Source organism: Porites lutea, chromosome 13 (genome assembly GCF_958299795.1).
Source record: "Porites lutea chromosome 13, jaPorLute2.1, whole genome shotgun sequence".
Classification (NCBI taxonomy): Eukaryota; Metazoa; Cnidaria; class Anthozoa; order Scleractinia; family Poritidae; genus Porites; species Porites lutea.
Window position 1 is genome coordinate 10,045,018 of NC_133213.1, and position 5,520 is coordinate 10,050,537.

Here is a 5,520-nt window from a genome sequence, read left to right on the forward strand (position 1 = left end):
TCGTGTCAAATTTTAATAAGGAATCTCTGTGGACCCCCATTTTAGGCAACAGAGTCAGCAATATGGCGTATGCATATATTCCAATGATGCAAACAATCACGCGACATTTCGTAACTTTCTGTGCGTACTTTAGAGGAGAAATTACCACAATGAATTGCGCGATGGTGAATGAAAGCACGATTATAAAGGAACAATTCATTGCAACCAGAGAGATATGATGACCGACGCTAATGAGAGTTTGACATGTCTTACCAGTGTCACGATGTTTAATGTATATCATAGTGAAACATGTAGCAAACATAGGTTGCTGTGTCGTGGCTGTTAAAATATCGGCAATAGAAAGACCTACGAGGAAATAAGTTGTAGCTTTCCTGAAGATCTTCAAAGGATCGAACAAAAACACCAGGAGCAACAAACCATTTGCGATAATGGGTAAAAATGAAGCGATGAACATGTAGATTGCGGAACCAAAAGCAAACTTGAGGAATATTTCGTAGGCATCCTCTAAAACGTTATCTGGTAGCAGTAAAAATGATGAATTGAATGTAAAATTGGTTGTCGAGTTTAAGTTAAATCTTATATTTGATACTGAATCCATTTTTGTGGAAATCGTTTGAAGCTGCAGATTATTGCTTTTTGTGTCCAGATATGATCTTGTTATATATATTTACTATAATGAAGCCAAATTAAATATGAAAAAGCATGGCTTCATCAATACTGTTATTCTTTTAATTACAATTTCTCTTTTTGGCTCTGCCGAAATTTTCTTATGTAAATCTGAGCTGTTTGATTTTTGTAACACTATGCCATGCCGATGGCCCTAAGTGGCATCTGTTGAAATTATATCCTTATCCGGTGTGCATCATCTATTTTATGACTTTGTTTTTGTCATAGTATCTTACACTTTGTCTTTTTTTTTTAGAAATTTCAAATGAGAAGGAATAGCTAACGATTACCTGAATTAAACTACAGGAGTTTTATTTTCAAAACTTAGCAAAAGAAGAGCTTGAATGATGGCCAAATCTGGGCAAACAAGACAACATCTATTTTTGTTTCATATACATGTATATTTTGTTTTTTTCCGGAGTTAACAATATCGCTGACGGAGTTAGCGATAACTGGAAAGAAGCGAAATTCAATAAAATTGACCCTTATCAATCAGGGTTTTTTCCTCTAACAGAAACAATTTCTTTTCATTTTTCTTTCTCGCAGTGCCGCAAACATTGTGTCCAGTATACGTATCACAGATAGATGGATTTTGTGACTTCTTGGGAGGGAATCTTGCACATTATACTGATACGTAAATGCCATACAGATAACTGCTCTCAAACGTAAAATTTGCTAAGGATTACGCCATTCAGTCCGCTATCGAATAATTTGGATTCTGATTTGCTTTAGAAATTAACGATTTATTAAAAAAAAAAAAAAAAAAAAAAATCTGTTATAAATCAGAAACTCGCTTCGTTTTGCAATCTTGAGAATAAAATTGCAATCAAAATGGAAATGTTATGAAAAACACATTACTGAGCATTTCATTGTAGCTGTTTTAAACATGTTGAAGTTCGACGAGAGAAGATTTTAGAGCCGTACATTGGTGATCAAACAAGACCTACCTCTTTGAACAACATAGGGTGGATTGTTTCGTGAAGCTTACAGCTTAATAAGGAAAGCCAGTGAAAGGAAATTTTCTTTTACTCTGGAAGTGACGCATTATAAATAAGTAAAATTTCCAAAAGAATGCTAAATATACTAAGAGAGTTGCCGAGCACTCCTCTTTCATCAGTAGTTTGCCAAGCCGATATGTAATACTAGTTAATTCTTATTTCCTTTTAGTTGTATTAATCCCCGGAAATAGAGAAACGACTGTATAAGTATAGGTGATAGCATGATTTGTAGTGACATTTGGCATAAATAGCAGGAGTGATATTTCAAAATTGTGATACAATTGAGACAATTTTGAAATATCACAAGTGGTAGTTATGCCAAATATCACGATATTTGGCATATTGGTTTCTTATTCAGATTCATCTGCTTTTACTTCATGCAAGGATGACACACTCCTTTTTTTTTTAATTAGGGGGATTATTTTCGTTCGAAACTAAAATAACAAAATTAAATCCTGACCCTCTTCTTGCTGCATAATTGGATAGCTTCTGCCCGCTATCCGTATTATTATTTGCCAATCGGCGCGTAATAAATCGGCCTGAGTTCATAAAAAGCAAGCACTGACATTGTAAAGGTCAAAATGAAGAGGAATAAACCGTTAACAATGATACAAATGTTCACTTTATGTTCAAAGTCGTAATGTTATTGTCAAACGACTTACATTTCAAAAAATTAAAAAGAAATGTCAATAAATAGACAATTTAATCAGAAGCAATCAACTTTGAACGAAGAATGAGTTTATAACTGGGAATCCGCGCAAAATCCAAACAATACAATGATTCGCGGCACGGCTAAAGGAAATCAAACTTCCTTTACTTTTGCTTGGTGGAACAATTTCATGTTACAAAGTAAACGAACGCCATATGAATTAATTCGAGCTTCGGCGACGTAAAACTTGGCATACACTAAACATCCTATAATATAAGTTTTTGAAAAGCGAAATATGAGGGTAAAGCCCTCTGCCGTTACCCTTTATCGTGGTGAGAATTAGCTGTGATTTTTATTAAGTTACCCTAAAAAAACAAACAAACAAACAAACAAAAAAAACAAAGCGATAATCGCCTTAACGTGCGTATAATATTTTTTCTACCTGTATAATGTATAATTTCCACTGGGTCATTTTTGCAATATATTCCCTCGGATAATTTCCTTGTGTATATAAGTCTGTTACTGAAAGACCATTAAATATTGCGTCGATGGAGCTAAATGACATTTGCTTTTCGCATTTCTTCCGTCAATCTTACGTTCTAAAAGAACGTTTTCAAAGACAGCTCTCGAAACGTTTATTAAGATACCTTGTACAAGAGAACAAAACAAGAAACGTTATCTTGAGATCTAGCATGATCTGGAGTCCCGGTAGCATTGGTGGGCCAAATTGCAATTGTAGTTTCACCTCTGCACTTCCAAATCTTTTTGCACTTCCACTTTTAAGTCCTGGTAGTGGTCAATCTTCTCCCGTTCTTCAGGTTTTTCTACCATGTGTGTATCATCAGCAAGCCTCATCGGCTGTGGAACAAACCCTGCCCTCTTTTTCCAGCAGCTAAATATTAGGTCTGTTATGAACTAAATAACAAGCTGGTTCAATTAAGCGGTAATCTGTAAACTTGCTCTGGAGAGTTGTTGACAGTTTTATTTGCTCTGCTATTGAACTTTCGGGGAAGGAAAGAACATCCCTAACCTTTTCCCACGCTTTGAACAGTGTTGGATTGTTTCTTGTTGTATTGCAGCGTTTACGGGTCATAGCTTGCACAGCAGCAAACAATGCACACTGACAATGGGGAGGGGGAAAGGGAAGGCTTGCGTTTCCTTTGTTGACGCGACGAAGTAGATACATATCGCAAGAACGCGAGATGTGTCGTCAAAGATTAATAACATGTATCAAGTAATTGTGCCACCGATTATGATTTTTTAAGGCTATTTATTACAAAAGGGTAGGTTTTGTCAGCCTAATATGATTAGCGAATTTTCTGCACGAGAACCTTTCTCTAATATGACGTTTGCGACAAAAAGAAGTAATGTAAGATAAAGTAATTATTAATAAAGTAAACTAGAAAAAAAAAATAATGAAAAAAGATTGACAACGTTCTTGTTTCCGGCCAGAATTGAACTGGCGACCTTCCGCGTGTGAGGCGGACGTGATAACCACTACACTACGGAAACCACTGTTAACAAATCTTGTACTGTTTATTTGTTTTGTTTGTTTTGAATCTATGTAAGATAAAACAGGAGCCGGATGAACAAAGATAAGGCTGGAGGGGTATTGCGCTAATTTGCGAAGGAAAAACATATTTTACAAACAGCAATAGGAAGAATTGCGAGGCGGCAATAATGGACCGAGTAATGTAATTTCAGTTGTTCAGTTAGTAACCTAGCCTTAAATTGAGTGTAAAGCCAAGGTTGACCTTGTTTTGATACAAACCTCTTTTGTCTTGATCTTGTGTTCTTATGGAAATTATAGTTGAAAAATACAAGTTTGCATAAGAACAACAAGGCCTCGAAACAATACGTCACTCGCCCAAGGTGCGCCATTTTCAAGCACACCATGTACAAGTATTTTTCAAAGCTAAAAGAAATGGTTCCCATTCACCAAACTTCAAAATTAAAACTTAATTCCGTTACGGAAAAGCCCAATCTTTGATCCATTTGTCGTTCGTGAAAATGTAAGAGACGGTTAAAAATGTCTTGTATATCTCTTTTAAAATTGGGCTTCACACTGAAAAAGATCGATTTGTCCGTATTTTCGAGTTTACAAAGATATTTCTTATCCTTGCCTGATTTCCTTCTTTTCAACAGAGCGTCCGCGCCCGCGAAGCGCGCGCAGCGGAGCCCCATACGTAAAGAAAATTGAAACCTATCGATCAAAAAAAAAGAAAGAAGTCCAAAGCAAAGCTGATCATAACAGCGTATATTGCTTTTTCCCAACAGTATTTCGGCTGGCCATACCTGCCTTCTTCAGTAAACCTGAAAACATGCAGGATCGTCGCCCGCGGTTTTTGCAGTTGATTTCTTTTTCAAACCTGTCGATGCCTGAAAATCTGGTTATGACGTCAGCCTACTCCGTCCATCCGTACAAGACTGTGGGTTATGGGTAAAAAGAAACTCAATAGGCGAGGGAAGGGAGTTCCAGACATTGCATTTCGTTTTGGCGCAAAAAAAAAAAAAGACAGACATTTAGAGGCAACCAACAGAGTTGCTGGAGTAAAATCTAGATCAAAGTTTGTTGTGTTCGCCTCAGCACAAAATTTTCGGAGATAAATTTCTAAGGCCGTAGCTTACTTTTGCTTAGTCAAGGTTTTGGTCACACCCCAGGAACAACCTAGTCCCCCTCCCTCTTCTTCAAATTTTGGACAATTTATTCTTGCGTGAAAAGTTACTCGACAGCAGCTAGAAATTTGTTGGTCGACAACTAAAGCCTTTTTTATTCCAGTTTTTGCGTCTTATCAACCTTTTATACTCAGGTCAAGTTTTGTATAAAAAATTACTCTATTTCTACGGGTTTTAAGTAAAATGGAATACTTTTGGAATACTTTAAAAAAATTTAAAAGGGAGGATCCAAAACGGCGGGTGCTTCCGATTCCTTTTTAGTAATAAATGATGTCATCGTTGTTATTCATATGTTAGCCAACTTCTTGATTTTATAAAATACCAAGTGGGGCCGAGCAAGTATATTTCGCTTTATGTGCATCTGGATTTTCGAAAACTGGGTTAGCGAAATAATCAACTCATTCAGCTACTTGGTAATTTAAAACAATAAAACTTTATTTAAGGGCCGATTAAAAGCAGTTTATCTGACTCCGGGCAGTAAGTTTGTAGTTACTAGAAGCATTTCAAGGAGTCCAAATTTAAAATGATGCA

General features: G+C 36.3%; 1 non-coding gene across 1 annotated transcript; it reads right to left on the reverse strand.

Moving 5' to 3' along the window:
• Positions 1 to 3,752: 3,752 nt before the first annotated feature.
• Trnav-cac (transfer RNA valine (anticodon CAC)) lies at positions 3,753 to 3,825 on the reverse strand. Its single transcript has one exon. It is a non-coding gene; the product is annotated as a tRNA-Val (tRNA).
• Between the last annotated feature and the right edge of the window lie 1,695 nt (positions 3,826 to 5,520).